Consider the following 23,023-nt stretch of genomic DNA (forward strand, 5'->3'; position numbering starts at 1 on the left):
GTGCTATTCACGTCTCTTGATTATCCACTTTCAGATTTTACATCTCTTCTTTAAACGCATTGCCGCAGGATGAGAAACCCCGCTGTTGCATGCTGCGCTATTTATTGATCGAGGAAAATCCCTTACTGTGATCTATTTTCAAAAAAGAGGATACAGCAACTGCTTTTTGAAGACTTAAGAGAAAAGAAATGAACACAAAGTAGCATCTTATAGTATTCAGCGTCTCACAAAGTTCAATCCACGAATGTTTGGAAAATGTTTGTAATATTTTCCGCCCAGCTCTTGAATCCTTCCTGCTCTTTAGCCCTCTGTGCTCTCCAGTTTTACAACACAACAACCTATAATATGTATTTTTTGTATTGATTTTGATCTGTTTTCCAAACCTCTTGAAGCAGAAATGTGGATCTAAAATCAGAGCAATTGTCCTCAACAAGTCCAAGCATTACACTCTGAAAGGAGAGGGTCTCCTTGACCTGCATTCCTTCTTGATAAATTCCAGCCAATAATAAAAAAAAAAACTGTTGTCCAGCTTGTGTTCACTCACCGGTTCGTCAGTCTTCATCCTCCTCTTCATCAGAAAGTCTTCACTGAAAACTAAGAAGGGCAGAGAAAGAGAGAGGAGAGAGGAAAAAAGAAGAGAGAAGGAATGTTTTAATCACTCTGAAGGAAGCCAGTTATCTTCCCACACACATTGCTGAGTGTCCTAGTCACACACACACACACACACACACACACACACACACACACACACACACACACACAACACAGACGTAACACCCTCACACTGAGATACCCCCCAAAGGTCAAGATGAATCAGGAGAAGAGAGAAAAGAAAAGGGGGCACAGAGATTCAGAGAGTGAGAGAGTGACAGGACAGAAAGTAAAGAGCCAGAATAGAAAAGAGGAATGAACAGAATGTGGAGAGAAAAGCAGATGACAGAGAGAGGAGAGCGCAAAGAGAGACTGGAGAGAGAAAGAATGAAATGCATGGCTTGGCTGAGTCATCGGTAACCACTTCCTCCATGAGCTCTCTCTACTAATGAGTGGCCAACTTTCAAACACACAGAGACACACACACATACACACACAAAAAACTCAAAACTCAAGCTGCAATCTTTCTACATCTTGAGCTTCAAACTGTGTGTGTCTGTGTGTGTGTGTGTGTGTGTGTGTGTGAGTGTGAGTGTGAGTGTGTGTGTGTGTGTGTGTGTGTGCGTGTGTGCGTGTGTGTGTAAGAGAAAGTCTGAGAAGTCGACCCATTAACTGACCCCACTGTGTGTGTCATGAGAAACAGCACGATCTGCCACTGAATTCAGAAATAAACAGCTTTCCCCTTTTCCCAGAATTCCCAGAGGCATACTGTCTTAACTTTAGTCCATCCAGGGAAGGGTTACTGATCGCTCTACTTCACATTCACATCCAGACTATACATTGCTGGAGAAGTCAGGCTAAGAGCCTTGCTTAAAGGAATAGTTCATAATTTGGGGAAAAATTCTTGTTTTCTTTCTTTCCTTAAGTAAAATCACACGTCCTTGTGTTTAAGTGAGACTGTGTAACTTTCCAGAGAGGAAATAGGCTAACACATTGTGTTTTACGATGAAACACTGACTTCATAAGCAATAAAACACAGCCGTGCCCAATACAGTAGTGGATCCCACTATTTATCTTGCAAGACCCGCCCCACTCTGCCTCTTATTGGTTGCCCTTCATTGGTTAGCTCTCTACACTTGACTCAAACTGGTAATAGTGTAGCTCTGGTTATGTCTGTTTTTCCTGCGGTTCTGATACAGCGATTTTTGAGCTGTAGTCTCCCTGGTAAACACACCGACCTCTTCGGCCTCCTTCCGGCTCTTCTGATCCTCCTCTTGGGGTTACTTATCCTCTGGAGCGACAAACCACTTCAGCTATCGCAGAGCTGCACTGCCCTGCCACTGGCCGCCCTTAGGACATCCGACCTGGCCACTCTACCTTACTAGCCCCAAGACACTGCAGCTCTGTTGTAGCGGTCGGTGTGTTCACCAGGGAAACTACAGCTCACAATCCGCTGTATCAGCTCTGCCACTGGCTATTTGTTTCACAAACTAACCATAAGGTTACAACAGGGCACCCAGGGGTGTGTGGACACAGGAGGACAGCCAAGAAGATGCACCCTGCCGTGGATAGAGGCCCCTACAGATCTCCCTCTCTCTCTTTCTGTTATTTTTCTATGTTTCTTTTGACGGGAAGAAGGTGCCTATCAGTTGAACTTCATCTGCTTTCTCGCCTTCTTCCATCTAAAAACGTGATGGATGTATTAAGCACTGAGTACCAGGACCACAAACCAGCTGAGGCTTTGGTAATATGAAAATGACGCAAGCCAATCGGAGGCGGTTTAGGCATGTCTCAGAAGAAAATCAGTGAGATGCATAACAACGCATAGGCAACATCTGGTATGATCAGTAGCTTATGTAGTGAATGTTAATGTTGAAGCGCGGTCAGTAGAGTCCTGAAATCAAAATTGGAAATGAGGCTGATAGTGAAAGTTTGTTTCACAACTATGGGCTGCATGGTTTAAGTTTGGTGACCTATGATTCATTACAGATGGATACATCTTTGATTCTTAGTCTCAATGTGACTAAGTCGGACTACATGGGTTCAGCCACTGGGGGCTGCCAATTCTTTTTATTCACCTGAGCCTAACTGGAAATACTTTCATTATCACGCATGTCTATATTTGGTAAGTCCAGGTATTTGAAACATCTGCACCCTCAGCCTGACCAGCACTTTCTGTGACATTTAGAAATGTGTCATCATGCCAGATGTTATACATGTTGACATGGCAGTAATGAGACATATAAAGTAAAAACAAAATTACCGTCTCATCCTGAGAGTGTATTGTCTTGTGATATTCAAGACCCCTCGCCAGTCAGATGTTACCTTGGGCCACTCACTCTGGTGCAAAGTGCAATGTTTCAGGAAAGCTTTTAGCGCTGCAGAGAGGCAACCAACCAGAAATCCGCTGTAATACCACAAGGTGTGAATGCTGGATTTGAACTCTCTTCTGTTGCCACAGTATAAATCAGTTTGCTTTGGGGGGGTTATTGTGATACAAGTGAATTTCCGGCTCGTCCAGTTCAGTCTTCTCTCCGGAGGGAATCATGGGAACTCACAGCCAACTTTATAAATACACACATCCTTCTCTGTAGTTCCCACGCTTTTACAACACACACATACACAGTCCTCATACACCCATAGACACACAGGCAAGTACAGACTTGTGTAGCCGTACTGGCATTGACAGAAATGAGGAACAGATGCAGATCATTGCACCGGATGCTACTGTATTTCCAGCCTCATTACATATACTTGATATTGCTGATGAACAGGATATGACAGTTCTGCAATGTAACTGCAGCAGACTGCATCTATCCAGCTAGAAGCTAACCTGCATTTTTACTGTAATAGCATATAGTGTGTGCCCATGTAAAGTGAAACAAGACAGCGTTCCCTCCTGCAGCTCAGTCAAATGACACACACAAAAACCACACACTCTACCGCCAAACAATTTTAATGTCAATACAATTATAAGTCATTTTTTAGGTTTGACTCAAGCACAGTGGCGCCTAGAGCTAAATGCTAACGCCAACATGCTAACATGCTCACAATGACCATGTGAAGATGCTCGTGTATAGAGATGTGAGTCATGCCATGTCCGGTGCGCTCAATGGGACCTTATTTCAGAAAAAACAGCGTAGAGTAGTCAATGAGGGGAAACAAATACATTTTGATACCTTTTGAATTCAGTCACGAATCACATATGATATTTGTCGATTTAAAAGTAAAGTTGCGAGTCTCAGTTTGTCGTAAAATACCATTTAGTTTTGTGCGAAACCACTCAGTAAACGAAATCGTCTCGCTCAATATACGTCACCAACATGGCCGTCACCTTGGCACATGAAAGTGATTAAAAAAACATGAAAATCACAACAGGTCTGGTCATATTGACAGCTGCAGTTCTGTGAGCTGGCCAATATACAGGACCGGGTCTATAAGGTTTGGGTGAACAAGTATGACCTTCTCAATTGAAAATTATCTTTTAAATTGACGAACATCATAGGTGTAATGTCATGGCACAATTCAAATGGGAGAAACGGGGTCTCCTCATTCACTACCATACATATGTTTTCTGAAATAAGGTCCCATGTTGGTCCGGTGGACGGGGCGTGACTTCGCCTCTCTATAATGTCTGCCATGTTCATCATATTTGTTTAGCATGGTTGTATGCTAACATTTGCTAATTAGCTAGATCAAAAAGCACAGCTGTGGTCAATGGAAATGTCTTCAATTTTGCAGATCAAGTACTGGACAAAATTAAAGGCGGAGCTACTGTAGATGAGAGGACCATGAATGTTTGTACAAAATGTCATAACAATTAAACAGTTGTTGAGATATTTTAGCGTGGAACAAAGTGGTAAAATGAACCATTAACAGGCAGACGTTCCCCGCCATAGAGCCACGCTGCTGGTATTAATAAATATATTAAAATTACATATATGGTATGCATAGAATTGACTGTATCTTACTTAATATGAAAAAGATTGTTTTAACAACACAGAGGCAACTGGAAGAGCCATTGAGCCAGTAGATACAGTACATTGCTACAGTACCCAGTATATAACTTCTACATGTATGTACAGTAAATGCCATCATAATTAAGGCAACAACAACATAAAGCAAGTGAATGAAAATGTATTTTATTGTTTTCTTACTTGTTTACTTCACTGACTTCCAGCCTACAGACTCTGCGCAACAAGAGAAAAAGAGAAAGTAAGATTTTGAGTGAGAAATGCTGGCTCAACAATGTGCTCATTGTGGGAGACTGAGTCTACAAATGAGTCAAGGAGAACCCATTACACATAATATGAGAATGAATGGCACCAGGGTCTATCTTTAGTATCCGTGTGGGAATCAAACCTTCAACCCTCGCACAGTCGTTGCTATGGGTGACTGTGTGTGCCCATGTACATATTGGCCTTTGTTCATCTTCAAAATAAGATTTTGGTATAAACTGTTTTTATATCAGTGCCAAAGATACTTAAACATGAATGTGTGTAGGCAGTAAAATATAAATCAATGTATTACAGCTGGATGACATATAATAGTTAGAACAGTGGTATGGCCATAGTTACAGAAAAATAAATAAATTGTATTTTGAACATTTTCTAATCACTGGTTAGCTAATTAGCAATAATATGCGTCAGATTTGCCACGGAATAGCTCTGGTTTCTTACAACTAAAACAGCTGCCCCAACACATAAAACATGCCTGGCCAACAATCCAACAATTTTTATATAGAAACACTGAGTCTTTCAAGGCTCTGAGCAGGACATTCCTCCTTAAAAAATGTCATATAATTACTTTCCAGACTATGGCATCTGTGTCAGCTGTGCTTTTTGAGTGTATTGCTGTTATTTTATTATAACTGGGTGTTCATGATATTATATCTGCCCCTGGGTAATGGCTGGGTGAGCCTCAAGCGCCTGAAACCAGTACCGCAAAGTGTATCCTATGAGAACATGAACCTGTAACTTTCAGTTGCCATGGTTACATTAAACATAACATTGCTTACTCATATGTCCGAAAAAGCGGCCATCTCTCTTTTCTGGTCATCTAATACATGTAAGCTAGTATTGAGTTGCCTTGAAAGTCTGGTCCAAAAAAACAAGAATACTTTGTTACCTTGCTAATGCTGGTGACTTTACTAATCCACGCCCTGTTTAAGTTACTGGTGGTGGGCCTGTCAAGCCTTTCAATCTGGCACTTTAGGTATAGATTTACAACTCAAAAATGTGTGGTAATTTATAAAGCAATGTTTTTTTTAAACTCAGACTGAGGTAGACAAAAGAAGGCCTCTCATTTGTATCTAAAAACCATTGATTATTCTGACTGAAACGACTGAAGCTACTCTTACGCTAACTCTTGCCTTCAAAGTAATGCTCTTGTGCTTTTGGTTTTTGAGAGACAAAAACTCTTTAATAAAAGAGTCCTGCAACTCTCCTACATTAGCATTTACTCATTTAGGTACTCCCATACGTCTGTGTTGACTAACCAGCAATTTCTGCCACATCCTCACTCTGCAGGGCGTCGCGGTGACTCAGCAGGTAAGAGGGGTCCAACTGCTGACCTCACTCCGTGGTATTTTCTAATGTGAAGTGTCACAGTGAGTGGGCTGTGTAATACCCAGACTATAGAGTAACACATTGTGTCTTGATTATAATGTGTGTATCAGAGCGTGCGTTGTGTTGTCATTGTGGTAATACCTACAAAACTAATTACAGAACCAGACCTACTGGAGGAATAAACACACTGTTTACCGACGGGAGGAGAGCTCAGAGATCACTTTATAACTTTTGGGATTAAAACCTTGATTTATACTTACTCCCGTTTATCAACCTGACTGCAACAGCGATCTGCAGAGGTGACCTCCATTGTCTGGTGTTTACATACCGTAATGTTGAATGTTGACTGAAGGGGAATATAAACGTAACGTTACGAAGAGAAAGAATCTGAGTCAGTGGTAAATACTGAGCTGAGTAAGAGGTTAACCAGAACACACACCCACAGTGGGTGCCGTTAATGTACAGTAAAAGGAACTGTGGGTGTTTGGGACGAACATGTCAGTAAAGCAAATTAACAAAGAAATGATACCGCATCCGAAATCACGCAACTAACTCGAAGCAAAATGTGCTTCCCTGGTGGTGAACACACCATTAAACACCACCATTACCGATAGAGTGGATCTGACGTGACAATTTTTCATGAATGAGGTCAACTTTTAATGTTGTATTGACATTATGTTCAGCTTCACTTGTCAACTTCCCTCCTAACTAACTCTCTGGCAAACATTTTAGCAACAAGCGACAAATGAAACCTACCGTTATTTTGAGTAAACTGAGTTTGATCATCGTTAGAAAACGTGGAATAATCTAAATACACAACTCAACAACGGTCTTGTCGTTTTTAGACATTTGTAATGTTATATGTTACATATAATATCTTTAGACAAAACCTAAGCTGAACTTAAACTATTGGGGATGAAAAAGAGACTTTATTATCGGTCTGTCTGTCTGTCTCTCCTTCAGTCCTTTCCATCTCCTCAAAACAAAACCTCCACCTCCGTCCTGTTTAACTCTGAAGTTACCATTACTGGTTGCTGCCGTTGCCATGTCGACGTAAAGTGGAACAATCTGTCTGGTGATGTTTTATCATGGAAACACTGTTGGGCAGGAGGACTCGGAGATTTCACAGCTGGTGGGAATGAACCAGCGCCCACTCACCCACTTACTGTATCTCTCTTTCTTCTGTTAATGTCACCGTAAATTATTTATCAATCATGCACACGTATGGGGTGGACAAAATAACAGAGACATCCATCAACACAGTCAAGGAGTCCTGTTTTAAATATCGGCTTGATAAATAAACTATGGTTTAAAGTATGGTTAGAGTCAGATGAAACATGGTTACTGTCAACAAAAAAACGTTATTTGCAGACACAAAATCCAGTCGTTTGACTGAATGTCAAACTCACCCAACTTCAAAGAGTTATATCTGCAGTTTTAAACCTGGTCCGTATTTGTTTTGTTTGTTTGTTTTTACATATTTTGGTGTCTAAAGGTCTAACAAAATGTTTGGGAATTGGTCCAGTAAGTTGCCTCAGCTGAAAGTTTCAAAAAGGGCTGCAATGACTGCCACATAGACATTTTTATTCAGAGTAAGATCATTTTTGTTTAACCAGAAACAGCTGTTATAATTAAGTGTTCCTGGACGCCATTTAAAAAAAAATTCAGGTGAAATTTTTCCTTTTTTTCCTTTTTTTCCTTGTGTGAATAGAAAAAATTCTCAGGGGAAATTTTACTTTTACTAGTTTTGATTACTACTAATCAACTATATATATATATATATATATGTATATACATATATATATATATATATATATATATATATACATATATGTATATACATATATATATATATATATATATATATATATATATACATATATATATATATATATATATATATATATATATATATATATATATATATATATATATATATATATATACATATATATATATATATATATATATGAAATGGCAGGGTTTTTTTAACTTAGTTTCAAACATGAAAAAAATTCTCCTGAACAACACAATTTGGAAAAAAAAAATGTTTTCCAGAATTTTTTTTTTTTCGCTCACATGAAAAAAATTCTCCTGAAAAAAAATGTTTTCACTTGGTTTCACACATGAAAAAAAAGTTTATGTTTCACACATGAAAAAAAAATCTCCTGAAATGCTCTCGGTTTCACACATGATCTCCTGAATTTTTGTTTTTTTCAACGCTGTTTCACACATGAAAATTTCAGGTGCTGTCGGACAATCCGACAAGCACTTTCCACTTGTATTGTCACTTTACGTTGCCAGTTGACGCCTTTGCGGAGTCGGTCTACATGAGTAATTCTAGGAACACTGCTGTACAGTAAATAGTGCTGCAGTTTTGGTGACTGATGCACGCACAGTTCACACAGCACCTACTGTAAATCACTGTTACACAAGGCACCTACACAAGTGAGTAAAATGAAGTTAAGCGGGCAGTGTGTGTGAGTTTTAGAAAACTAAAGACATCATTTTTGTAAGTGAGTTTAAATAACATTGCTGTAGGAAAACTGTATTATCAAAGAAATAAAAGAAAAATGTTGGCTAAGCAACACAGACAGGATTCAGCCTTTCACAATGACCAACAAGACAGTCTCAACAAATACCTATCATTACCTCTGGCATATTTTTCTCTGTAGTGTTTATTCTATTTTGTCTGCCCCTGCAAAATTAATTCCCAGCCTCACCTCCCTCGTCTTTACTCCCACATTCCCTCCATCCCCCCCCACCAACCGTTGCTTTATCCTCCCTCTCCATCCAGTCTGGGAGAGTCCAGTCTGGGTTTAGGTCATGAGTCAGAGGCTACAGAGGATCTGACTCACCTCCTCTTGAGTCTAAACACTATTAGTTTCCAGGTGATACACTGAGACGCTATTGTGTTTCTGATTAGCCCACCAAGACACAAGGACAGACGGCGGGGGGAGAAGGAGACTGAGGCACTTATCCCCACAAAAAAAGTGGGTGATCCTGTGTCTGCATGGGAGCCTCCGTGGAACTGTCTTCATCTTATGAGTTTGTGTATCAGTGTGGGAGGTAGCTCTGTGTTTTCCCAGATTTGTGTGTGTGGTCCTGTGGGCTGAGTGTATGGGACAGAAAGAGAGAAAATGTGTGGGTTCCCAGTATGATTAATGATGAGTGAGACCACCAGGGCTGCAGCTGCAGGTGGGGTGTCTTTGTCTTCATCGAGGGTCCAGTGGTGACTCACTGAAATTGTACAAATAAAAGTAAAGCTCTAATCTGATATAGTGGATCGATGTGATCGCCCAAACTCATACTTAAACTAAGAATCAACTAGACACGATTGAAACACATTACTCTCTTCTTTGCAATGATAAGTTGATGAATCGATCCGTTGACAGGAAATTGATCAGCAACTATTTTGAAAAGGTAGACCAAAACACATGGACGGGTCAAAAACAGCCATAAGGATATATCAATCTGCTCAAAGCCACCAGACTTCATTGCCAAAAACAGTAACTTTACCTCGAAGATCATTGTAAACCACACTTTATTCAAACCTGACACAGACAAAACAAAACTCCCCAAAACTGTCTTGGTTCATCTTTCAACTTTACCTGGTAACCATCACTTGAGCTGAGGGCAGAGCCGGGGTTTATGGAGGAATAATCCCCCATGGATTGCCATGAAATTTGTTGCAGTTATCTGCTGATTTCTTCTCTAACGCCACCATGAGGTTGACATCTGAGGCTTTCAACGAAATGTCTCGACAGCGGTTGGATGAACCGTTACGAATTGGTTCAGACATTCATGTTCTCCTTCAGGGTGAACCCCATCAGGGTTTGGTTTGAACCCTCCTCATCCGCACATGTTAAGTGGTAATCAGCAAATGCTACCAAAATAGGTTGGTGACAAAAAATTATACCTGCTATAAGCATCAGCATGTTAGCATTGTCACTGAGAGCATGTTGGCATGCTGACGTTAGCATTTAGCTCAAAGCACCATTGTTCCTGGCACGGCCTTTGACTCTCAGTGTTGTTTTCTCTGGTGAAGCTTGATTACCTGGAATCCATTTCTAATGAATTGAAATCGACGACAGCACCTCTGAGAAGGTGCAAGCAACAAGTAAAGGGCGAGTATTTTATTACTGAAGATTTTTCAAGTGGAATATTCATCTTTAATTAACATCCTGACCAGGGCCCTGAGCAGGCGCAGCTGCCCTTCTGTCCCACCAATTCAGGAAATCTTCAACTGCAGCTTAATCAATATATCTGGGGAAACACACACACACACACACACACACACACACACACACACAGACACGCACACTGAATTAGCCTAATGCATTGCCACAGTTGTGTCTGCCTTCACTGAGCTGATCTACTGTGTGAAACAAAACCTGACTGCTTCTCACTGCTCTCCTCATTGTTGTCTTTAAGTATGCCGATCAATACTGCCAGCTGGCACCCGCCAACCAATCAATACTACCCATTCCTCAGGGGGCGGGGTTTCAAATATTCACCCTCTGGACATGACAGAGGTTGAAAGAACCAACTGATTGTAAGCTGGAGGGCACAACTACACTGAGCTTAATTCAAGCACACAGACAGCTGATGGGGATGATGTGGAAAATACTGCCCCCTTCTGGCAACAACCAGGGCTCACACTAAGGACAGCAGGGTGAGTTTTTGGAATATTTTATCAAACTTTAGAAATTTGTTCGGAGTCAGTGCGATGAAAATGAGCCTGCAAATACCTCCTTTAACTGACAGACAATAAGTTTTTGTGGATAAATGTATTAAATCTGTATTTTTCCCATTAACTTTGTGTAGGCATGAATATAACTGCAGCTTAGGTGCCTTAAACAACACGTTCTGTGCCGTTTAAAGGTGGTAAAAAGATTAAAAGATTTCTGTTTTAAAGATGCAGTTTCTTAACAATTCTTGCTGCAATTGGGACCCACCAGTTTGAAAATACAAAGTACAGATTGAACTTTCAACTATGTGACTACTGCATTCTACCTCAGAGCTGATATGCATGTTTTTTGTATTGGGTATACATTTGTTCATTAGTCTAAAAATGTATCTAACACAGAGGTAAGAGATCAGGAACTAAGGCACAGTCCTGGACATTCAGTGTCTTGCACATACCCATACGCATCACAACTCCACTGTCTGTTTCATCCACATATTTGTTGGTAAAATGGCAAATGGACTTCCGATTCACTCACACATTCATACAATGTTGGCTGATTTTGTCATGCAAGGCGCCGACCTGCTGATCTAAGGCGATACAGAGCTTCCTGACCAAAGCACCCCATTACATTTCTACACATCAGTTGAGTTTAAGTATCTTGGCCAAGGATACTAAAGGATAGGCAGCCGGGATCGAACCACCAACTTCCAATTAGTCAACAACCCACTGTACCTCCTTAGCTGTCAATTTAAAGGCCTAACCAGAGATGTAAATTGACTTAAGCTTGATGCCTTATATTTATAGATATATTACAACTAATGTACCACTTTTCCTTTTGAATAAATCATTAAATGGATGCTTGACTTTCTTGTTTCGAGGTCCCTCTGAGTAAATCAAGATTTAAACCATTCAATGCTAAAAAGAAAAAAGAAAAAATGGATAGAAATAAAACAACAACAGCTTAAATTAAAGGCTTTTTTGAGGTAAGTTTTAAGTAGTGATTTAAGCTTCTTTTAAGAAAGAAGGTGTCAGATGCAAACGTAACCAGCAGGTGGAGGCAGAGAGGTCCTGTTGGTGTGAGGCTGAAAGTTTGGCTGACCTGACTCGCTTGAAACATCTGAGCGGTATATAGGGCTGCGACAAATTGTTTTCATCAGTCATTAATCTCTAGATTTATAGAGATATAAATTCTAGCTCTACAAGAGGTCAGAAAGTCGTTCCCAGGGCCCAGGCAGAAGCTGGAACTAATGAACGTTTGGGATTTTTGCTTTAAAAATAACAGAAACTATGAATGGATTCTTAAATAAGTTGCAGCTCATTCATCTGATAACATTTGACAGTCCATTAATCGACTAGTTGTTTGGAGTGTGAGTAGTAAATGAGTTGCAAGCATTGAATTCTCAACTTTCACTGGCCAGTAGTATACTTGTTGCAGATGAACGTTAAGCAGGTGTGGCCCTGAACACGGACTGTAATGTCTGTGTTTTTCCACTAAGTGGCGATATCAGCCTGTGTATACACTAGCTGTGACTGGCTCCACCTCATTTAAAAAGTAAATGTACTAAATACTAAACAGAATTTGAAAATATTATACTAGAATAGCAGTGGAGTCTTTTCAGACATTAAACCTGACTTTACTGTCAGAAACTCTGAATATTCTGCTCAGATTCTTTGTTGGTCACTTTTAAAAGACATAAAAATGTTATGTCAGCTCTGTTTTTAAAAATGAATTATCATATTTGAGCGATCGTGTGCTGCAAGTCTACCTCCGGATGTTTGAAAAAAGGTATATTAGTCATACTCATTGCATTGTGCTGTGGCCTTTGACCTTGACTGTCACTGTGTGTGCTCACAGGAAGTAGCTGCAGCATCAGCTCAATGAAATAAAATAGCAGATATGTAAATGCATGTGAGGCTAAGACCATTTTGCATGAAAAGATAAGTGATTGACACGTGAAACTTTTTGTTTTTCTGAATAGACTTTCACCACCACCACTTCCTCTACTGTGAAGCCAATGGGTGCAGGTCTTTACTGGAAACCAGTAGCTCTGACTAAAAACCCCACAGTTGAAGTGTACGGTGCATTTGTGGCAGCCGTTAGTTATCGATGAGTTGCACAGAGAGACAGTTAACCCCTCAGTGGCACAAGAACTGTCGCACATCCTCATCCACCCAGCTGCACCTTATGGCAGCGTCTTACTGGAAACCAGTAGCTCTAACTGTAAACCAGGGTGGTCGCACAACAGAATCCTGTGTGTTTTATGAGTGTGTGTGAACTGTTATTGCTGCAATTTACTGTCAATCAGGAAGAGGATTTGGTTCAAAGTTCAGGTGCTGATAACAGACATAGGAGTGTTGCCTATTAAGGTATGGAAATGAATGTTGTTACAGCTCTGTAGTCACTTCAGTTTCTCTGACTGAACTGAGAATGGACAGAGATCAGTTCCTACTGGCCTGTAGAACAACTCCACATTAGCAAAACTCTTATCTAAACTTATCTTCAAGTCATGTGATTTGCATGTTCGCACCAGAAGGTTTGAAAGGAGCCGCTCGAAACTGTTCGAAAAAGGGCAGGCGCTTTCAAAAAATACTTAGATGGTTACAGACAGATGGTTCATCCAGTCACCCTCCATTACGGGCTAACTTCAACCAATCAGATCAATAGTAGGAGTTCTCTACCAGCTGTGTCAGTTGTAGTCGGGTGAAGAGCGTAAACATCTTTTCCATCAAAAAAAGCCTTCAGTGCCGCTCTTTGCTCTTCTTTTAATGAAGAAATGTTGTCCAGTTCGGCTGCTATGCTATGCAGCATCCACGCTAACCTCTTTGGGGGCTGCCATCGTTTACAAGCTAGATGTCGGTTCTCGCCGTCGTCACATCTCAAACCCCTTTTTCCTCAATGGACGCTGATTGGTCCGATCGCTTTTTTGACCGGCCACATGTGTATAGCTTGAAGCCTGGGAAGATGTATTTGCAAGATTACATACCTGTGATCTCACTAATCCAGCTGCCTCGCAAGGTGACTATTTAGCTTGAACAGCTGTGATTTTAGCACATCCATCCATCTATCCACGCTCCACCTTCCTGTCACTCATGAACAAGACCCCGAGATACTTAAACTTCTTCGCTTGGGGCAACCGGATGGGAGCAATCGACTGTTTTCCAGCAGAGAACTATGACCTCGGACTTGCAGGTGCTGACCCTCATCCCAACTGCTTCACTCTTGGCTGCAAACCGCCCCTGTGCCTGCTGGAGGTCACTGACCGAAGGGGCCAGCAGAACGACGTCGTCTGCAAAAAGCAGAGACGCCATTCTGAGGTTCCCACACTCTCCTCGCAACGGCTGCTCCTTGAGATCCTGTTTGTGATATCCCCAACAGACTCGGGGCCAAGGGACAAAATCACATGAGCTGATTTCTTGCAGCTCCGTGCAACAACAACTGAAACTGTGAGATATCTTTCCAAGAAACAGACAGGAATGAAAACACAACTCTCTACCCACCCTCCTCGTTAGAGGTACAAACACACACCAGTGATAAGAAAGCCACACAAGTCAACTGCATGCTCTGAAAGTTATCAAGAGATAAGATTATCATAAACAGTGAAAAACACTGTGAGAAGATAAGGAATGCTGCTGACAGATGAGGCTGATCAGCCTGCCTCTAAACGCACTGTACTTTCACTTTAGCACCAGAATAAAATGCTAAGAGGTTCCAGCTGGCGAACACGTATGCACACACCCACACGTTCATACAGTTGTGCACAACCACCCTCATCAAATTCACACACACACAAGGCTAAACACTTTCATACACAAGTCATGAATGCAGACACGCATTCCTCCACATTCCTTCACGCCTTTTTTTCATATGACACGAGCACTGGCTCAGGGAGGATTTTGCATAAAACAAATTTTGTGGTTTTCATGTTTGAACCTCAGCAGGAAGATCTTGTTTCTCACCAACCCTCAGGCTTTCAGACAGCCCCGCTGGTGAATTCAAAATATGCAACCCATTGCCTGTCAAGCTACGAACAAGGCTGCTTTTATTAGTTCCTAAAAAATTGAGAAGTTGTAGATAAGAAGGGTTTTTTTTGCCTGAGAGAAGTATTATGTCAAAATCGAGGCTTGACAGTGACAGAAGAGGAAGTGTTGCTGTGCCTGTGCAGCGAGTGACGCATGTGTCTGCGTTAACATACACCGTGATGATGCATGTACTGTACTGTACACTTACTGTAACTGCAGAGGGTCTAAACAGAATCTGAAAGCTTTAAGCGCTGCAGACAAGTGACATTTTTATGCCTGCGGAAGACCTGTAGTTTGTTTGGGTCTGTAGTACTTGTACTGCGTTGCAATTTGACATCAAATTTTATATTTTCCACCTGAAATATTCTTTCTCGTGAAGGTTTAAAAGCATCCCAAATCATTTAAGGAATAAATGGCATTTTCGGATATACGTTTTTTAGCTCTACTGGCGAGAGTTTGATGAGACCATAAAAAACACTCGTGTCTGTAAAATGAATATTGAAGTAGAGCTTGAGGAGATTACACAGACTGGAAGCAGAGGGAAACAGCTAGCCTGGCTCTCATCACATTTCAAAAATACACCAATAAGTACTTCAAAAGCTCACTAATTAATATAATGTATCTTGTTATTAAAAAAGTAAACAAAAATATTAAAAAAGTCGTGGTTTAGGCGGAGATACAGTATATGTGCTGTTTCCTGACGACTAACAGCAGCCGAGTGCAGTGCCTTCCTGGGTCATGTTGACAGAGCCAGGCTAGCTGTTTCCCCCATGGATCTAACAATTAAAATCTAGATACAGCTTCGGAAAGCTCCTCAGTGACGCATGAAGCCAAAGAAGCTCGCCTTCCCAGGTATAAAATTACCCGGATCTTCCACATTGGGGGGCCCAAAGAGCATGCGCAGTAGAGACCTCTGCCAATCAAGCCGGCTAACTTCCGGTTTAGCGCCCGGCTTACTTGAAGGGAAATTAAATGCAGATCTTGGATTGAATGGCTTAAATTATTTTACAGCTGCTTTCCCACAATGTAAGCTTATGGGAAAAAGGCGTTTTGGTCCCCAGTGCATCACATGACATTGTAATGACATGCCGGCCACTATGAAAATTGCCTTCAAAGCCTGGTGCTCTTCCTAGGTGCTTGGTTTCCCCTTGCTTCCAGTCTTTATGCTAAGCTACGCTAACTGCCTCCCGACTCTAGCTCCATAATTAATCCACAGACATGAGAGTGGTATCTATTTTTTGCATAACCTCTCAGCACGAAAGCAAAGAATTGTATTTCCCAACTGTTCCTTTTTGAGGTTATTGTATGAATCTACAACTCTCCACTGAAACTACTACTGCTGGAAATGAAACATAGTGGCCGCCCAGTGTTAAAAAGTGTCAAGAGAAACCACTTTGCATCTGTGACTTTATCCCCTTTGGTTTCATAAGACCAGAGGTGGGAACACACAGAGGAACAAGGTACTGTTTTAACTGAAGTGAGAACATTAAAACGGAGGCGCAGCTGCAGGTGAAGGGCCATTTTACCTTCCTGTAAATGTATAGTTAAAAGTCAATATCATCCAGGCAATTCTAATCCGACCAATGACACGCCATGATTCATGCTGAGCTGGAGCCGATAAGGATGACAAATGTGAGCGTGAGGTGACTTGAGCTAATTTCAGTATGTGTGCATGATGTAAAAGCTGCCTACTCATTTGGTTTTGTCGCTGCACAAATAGACACAGGGTTTACTTTCATTTGAATGAGCTATCTGTGGTTTGCATCTCCGTCTGCAACATAAAGAGAGCAGGAGTGGCCTGTAAAGACATCTGCTGACTGCATGCTCAGGAGAGCAAAGCAACGCCACTGCTGTGGTTCAGTCAGAGGAGGCAACCTCTTCTGTAATTGACTGGGCGGTAGCTGCAAACTTCATAGTCTCGTTGGGAGTGACTTGGCCCACCAAAGAGTTCTCGCTTGAATGCTCTGACAGTCTGAGGTCGGTGGTGCTGGGTTACTTAAAGCTGCTACTGTATAATCAATACTTATATGAGCAATGGATCAAATGACTACACATATATGAAAAGGGGTCACTCACAAGCAGAAACAACAGAGAGTTACTCTGACTCTGCAGTTCCCCTCAGCTCTACAGAGCGTTTTAGCGTCTTTCAGCTCATTGTTTTGATTTTCCTGCTTCTGCTTTACCATTTGGTGCATTCTCATTGCTCTCATCAGCGTCTTTGCCACAACAGGCAGCTGTTTTAAGCAACAACAACAAAAAAGCCTCTCATCTATCAACTGTACAAAAAGCTAACAAGTTGAACCCATCCACTTAAAGGGTGATATGTCGTTGCGTTTACAGCTCGTTTCTGCTGCCCCCAAGTGGCCAAATAATCGGATACTGCAAACTTAAATGTGTTTTTTGATCTGTAAACTAATTCACGTGACATAATCACAAAATTGCTGATGTTAACTACTCTTACCAAATTTCAGGATTACACGGGTTGAAAATGAAAAGACACCATCGACTGTTTTAAATCGTCTTGGACCTTGCAAGGCCAATGCTGATATACTGTCCTGGACTTCTCTTCATTATGAAATCATTATAAAAAAAAGAACATTAAAAAGGTGTTATTGATAACATTCAGCCACAAAAGACCCGTGTCCACTTAGCATTTTGTTGGGCAGAAAAGCACTGCTGAAGATGAAGCATTTGTATACTATCTGTTGCTCATCAGAGCACGGAGGATGTGGGTGCATGACATGATCTGTAGGAGACAAAAATAGGGTGAATATTATCACCGAGGCCAGGAAAAAGGAAAAAGCGACCTTGACGTCACCAGCGCCTCTCTGAAAAGTTGAGAGATTTTCAACTCGTAGCTCTCAGAGTGGAAAAGGCAGAGGGCTCAGGAAAAAGGCACTGGGTGCTGCACCTTTTCTCTGGGCAGCCGCCTACTGTAGCTTGGTTCGAATTGTGACAAAACTTTTGCACTTTTCTTACCTGCTTTTTTTTTTTTTTTTTTTTTAAATCGACCACGTGCAGGATTCTTTGGTTTATTTTCCCAGACCTCTATGAACTTCACAGTAAACAGGTCTTGCTATGCAGCATGAACTATATTAGTTTGTTTTTGTCCCACTTTCAACATTCTTTCACTTTCCATCATCATTTAACACACGACCTGACGATAAATCAAACTGAATCTCACTTGAACCTGAATCTCACTTGGCTCTGATAGAGGAAGGTGAACCTGAAATGAACCTCACGCCTTTCTGTCTCGTCTTTCTTCGCTTCTGCCTGAATCTCCATGGCAACATATCTCGTGTACATTTCCCCTAATTTGTCTATACCAAGGCACAGCACACAGAGCAACCTATAATCAGTAAGTTCCTGCTTTGGATTTATTTCCATGCTCACCGACTCACAACAGAAAGGCTGATTATCACTGGAGAGGACAATCTATACTGATTATGGTTATAACAAAAGCTGGGACTTCACCGGTAAATGATTTCCTGGGGGGCTTCAGCTTCATAGCGCAGACAGTGTTGTGTCTATATTAATCGTAACTTATTTAAATTTAGTATTATATACCTACCTTTACACCCCGATATTGGCCTATCACAGACAATCGGTATGAGCATATTTATTTTCACGAGTTATGTGTGTGTTAACCTAATAATGAAATCAAATGTATTGTTAAAATGTTTGATAACCACATTTGAGGGATCATTGCAAAGAATGTGTGTTTATTGGCCAATAAATCGATATCAGAATTTGTTTTACTGTATCACTAAAAAAAATAATAAGTCACATTTTATACATTAATTAATGCCTATATTTATTTTCGATAGTATTTTTGGTGCTTTTAATGGAATAATAATTTTCTTTTTTAAAAATTTGTTGATTTTGGCAGTTTTGGTCCTCCACAGTTTCGGAGTAACACTGCCCCCTAGTGGCATTTTGAAAGCTCAACAGAACGGACAATACTAGAAATGCAGAAATTAACAGATATTTTTTATTAAAGCCTTTAACTTGCAATGTGTTTTCAGAAATCAAAGCTAGCTTGGCGTAACGCGATTTATCGCCAATGCTAACACATACTGATTTAAAACTAGTTTACATGTAATCTGTCATCTTGTGTCAGAGCCAAAAACTTATAGTATGTTATTGATTAACTTCAGACAAACATCCTGCTAAGCATCAGTTTTAGTTGCTGTGGATGCAAAATGGTGCAAGTGACAAGAGGAAGCGTGTGCTGCTGAGGTCACTAGGAAACACAACACAAGGAAATGACTGAGCTGCTGTCTTCATATCACACACACACACACACGTAATACAATACACAAACTCAAAGAAGAAGCCTCTTTAAATAAAGGTTGTATTATTAAAACATGCAAACACACTCCCCCCTCCTATTGTCTCTCTGTCACACACAAATGCACACACGCACACACGCAGACACACACACACACACACACACACACACACACTCCCGCTCACTCTCACATGCGTACTGTCTTCTCTTCCTCTCTCTCCCTCAAACACACTCAATATTCAGCTCATATCCGGATTGACAGCTCTATACTTCTCAGTCTCCCGACCACATGAATGGAGGAAACAGGGGGCAGGGAAACCCCATGTCACTCAGTATGAAACTCACACACACACATACACACACACACGCACACACACACACTCACACACACTCTCACACACTCTCACACACACACCAGCATGTAGAACCGCTACATACTTTTAATGAGTCCAAATAGTGGAGACATGAGGTGGTGACATTACGACAAAAGACAGTAATAGAAAGTTAAGCGAATCATGTTCTGTATCTAACAAACAGAACCAAGACATTAAAGAAACGGTTGTGTCATCATAAGGAAAAAATGACAAGAATCCTCCAGTGTGGTGATGAGTTCAAATACTGTTGGAAATATTAAAGCCATGTCACAACCGAAGGGGTGACACCATCATTTGAACTTGAATTGTGGCCAAAGAGATTGTGTACGTAAGAACGAACGATGGTCAAACAAGAGAGGATACAAACAGCCCAGGTCTACCAAAAAACTGAACTCAAGGTCCACTTACTAGGTTTTCTCTGAGCTTTTGGATATACCTCTTGCTGATCATCAAACCCCATCATCTTTTTCCAGAGTGTACAACTGCATTTCATCGTCTCCATCAGTTCATCGCTTTTCTTAGTTGTTACTGTTCGTTAAATATAACTGCAAGACGCAGCTGAACGCTCCGGAAAAACCTAGTAAGTGGGACTTGACTTGGAATGGGACAAATTAGATTGCAGATCGTCATTAAAACACTCAGGATAAAGTGATCGTGGTGAATTGCGTTATCGGGATTATGGCGTTTATCCTCACGAGTGTCTTGAAAAAGCTGTCAGGCTCAAAAACATACAGCCATATTTTGACTGCCTGATTTACTTTGAATTGCCATGTTTTCAAGGTCACGGCTGAACCTTCAGGCTTGATATCAGTGTAGACGCCAAAATCCTGTCCTATTAAGTTAATTTACATCCAAGATAGCAGAATGTGGGAAATCCAAGGCAACCAACTCCCTTATTTTCAGTAACTGAATAGTTATTCACTATGTATGACTTTATTTGCACTAGCGCAGGCAGCTTCAACAATCCTCTTGTTGAAGCAGGGCGGCTGTAGCTCAGCTCAGCAGTTGATGGCCAAAGTCCCCTTGGAAACAAAATGTGAGCCGTATTTTCCTCAGTAATAACTGTGTGGTTATGTGCAAGCGGAATGAGCGGAAAAAAGTTATTCGGACTGGGAACATTTATGCGAATGCTCTCTCAAATGCAACAACTCAGAAAGTTGGAGAAAAATTTGGGCAAAAGAGTTGGTGCCATATGTCGCTGAAACATGGCGGACGAAAGTTGTATAGTCATCGTATTGTTTACCGTGTTCTTCCAGTCACTCCAATACTGAAAATGCTCTGAGCAATAAAACACAAAACAACTTGTTTTTGGCGTCCATGTTGCTCCCACATTCTGACATGACGCACATGAACAAGAGTAGGCTATATATGCCAATGTGGATGTGAAATAAAACCACGTACAGTTCCATAACAACTAGACAAACTCCAAACGGCTGAGGAAGATCACGTGATGCAACCGAAAGCACCAGAACAACTACTGAATGGACCTTGAGGTTAGTACTTGTCCTGTGCAATTGCAACTGGAGAGTCACAATATGTCTTATCAACCTCATAATATATGTTTAATGTTTAATTCTAACATTCAGTTGTCAGAAAATCATAGTTTTTTTCTTATTCAATACTCAATTATGCATCCTATGATATTACTGTTATATGTATTATTCTGATACTGCAGCGCAAAGAATGTTGGGTCAATTCTACACAGCGTAAAGTTGTGTTTTTGAAGTCATGAGCACATGGTCACCCTCATCTTCGACTGCACCTGAACGCATCACCTCCCAGAGCCTGACTTCCCAGCCCGCAGCAGCTTATAAAAGTATTTCAGTTACGCCCACTGCATTCTGGTAAGACTCTTTCAAGGAGCTCACCACCCATACTTCACACACTGATATGGATCGGACTATAAAAAGATCAGCGGCGTTCACACGAGTCGCAGGAATATTTTCTGCGGGTTGGTGATAATAACCGGCCGCTGCGGCTCCAGTGACGCTTGTTGTGCGTTCGTGGCTGCAGCACGCAGAGAAAAAAAGGTGCGAGCAAGTTAGAGAGAAACGTTTCAGAACATGTCATTCAATATCTTTAAAAAAAAAATACAAAAGGAAGAGGAAGGCCGGGTTACTATCTGTGTCTGACACCGCACACTTCCTTTTATCTGTGCGCAAACCGCCCATTACGCATGACTGCGCCGTGCACGGCCCTCAAACCTGTCTCCACTTCTTGGTACAGTTGACAGTGCTGCAATGTCCAATTCTGTGCAGTAAAAGTATTGAGATATTTCAGTGAAGTGACACAAACTCAGCCACAGTTTCACCTAAGTCACAACCTGCTTCCTCGTTTGGACTTTGAAAGGAAGCACAGCTGTGAAGAGGAAAATCTGACTTTTACGCGTTTAATTCATTAGAGAAATTAACTCACAGACTTACCTCACATCACTGGCTGCCAGGCGCAAACTGTGCACGTCTTTTTCTTTTTCTTTTTAAACTCAGGCAACATTTGCAAGGCGCGCGTCTGCACCAATATGTGCCCTGACACATTTTCTTTCACTTTAAGACTTTCGCTCTGCGGACTGAAGATCTTCCTGAACACACCACAAGCCATGTGCGCGTTTTCTGCCTCTTTCTCTCTCTCTCTCTCTGTGTCTTCTCTCACTAACTTTCTTAATTGCTGCACCAGACGTGTCCTCTGCAGCTCCACCATTCATACTGAGGCTGCTGACAGACTTGCAGTGTAATACATTTTTGTATTTTTAGTCACACCCACCTCCTGTCCTTCCCTCTGTGCTGCACCAGAGGAAGGCTCATCATGAATGGAGCTCTCTGTTTGTTTTAAACCGGATCACACGCACAGAGACACAGAGGATCACTATACATGCAGTCATTAATTTGAAAATGGTTGAATGTACAAACACACCTATCACTGACCTTGATGAACAATTGAGTGAACTCACAGCCTGAGTATGAGTGTGTCCTCTGTGTTACTGGGGTAGGAAGTAAAAATAAAGTGAATGTTTAGAGATTAATTTTCTATAAAAACTCTCCTAACAATGTTTTCATTGTTGTGGCCTTCCTGGCTTTGTTTACACCCCTCTGTGAGTCCAAACTATGTAAATAAAACCAGATTTTTAAGAAGCTAACAGTGTGTTTAGTTTATTTGTTCTAATACTGGCCAACAGGCTCCAAGGTTCAATATTATTCAAGCAAATGAGACTAAAAGTGAATTTGAATAAGACTTAAACTCTTCAGCCATGATAGCAGCTCTGTGAGGCCAAACTACTGTCGGCTTTGAGCTTAATGCTAATATTATTGAAGAGTATTAGGGCCGGGGGTGAGAAAAAAAAGTGAGAGGAGGATGTTTTCTTTTTTTATTATGCACTTCTTGAAAAAAGTTGAACTGTCGAGAATAAAGTTGAAATGGAAATTTTGTGTGGCCACTTCCAACCTTGTGTGGTTTTTCCTTCTGAACCCACGCAGTTTTCGGCACAATCTCTTCA

At 41.1% G+C, this 23,023-nt stretch overlaps 1 long non-coding RNA gene across 1 annotated transcript in view; it reads right to left on the reverse strand.

The window, feature by feature from the left end:
- The window catches only part of LOC141009482 (uncharacterized), an 83,771-nt gene extending 61,534 nt beyond the window's left edge, over positions 1–22,237 (reverse strand). The window contains exons 1-2 of the long non-coding RNA XR_012180141.1: positions 21,957–22,237; positions 545–594 (exon numbers count right to left, since the gene is read on the reverse strand). This is a non-coding gene — a long non-coding RNA (uncharacterized lncRNA). The remainder of the gene's footprint in view (positions 1–544; positions 595–21,956) is intronic.
- Positions 22,238–23,023: the final 786 nt, after the last annotated feature.

This window comes from Pagrus major, chromosome 15 (assembly GCF_040436345.1).
Source record: "Pagrus major chromosome 15, Pma_NU_1.0".
Lineage (NCBI taxonomy): Eukaryota > Metazoa > Chordata > Actinopteri > Spariformes > Sparidae > Pagrus > Pagrus major.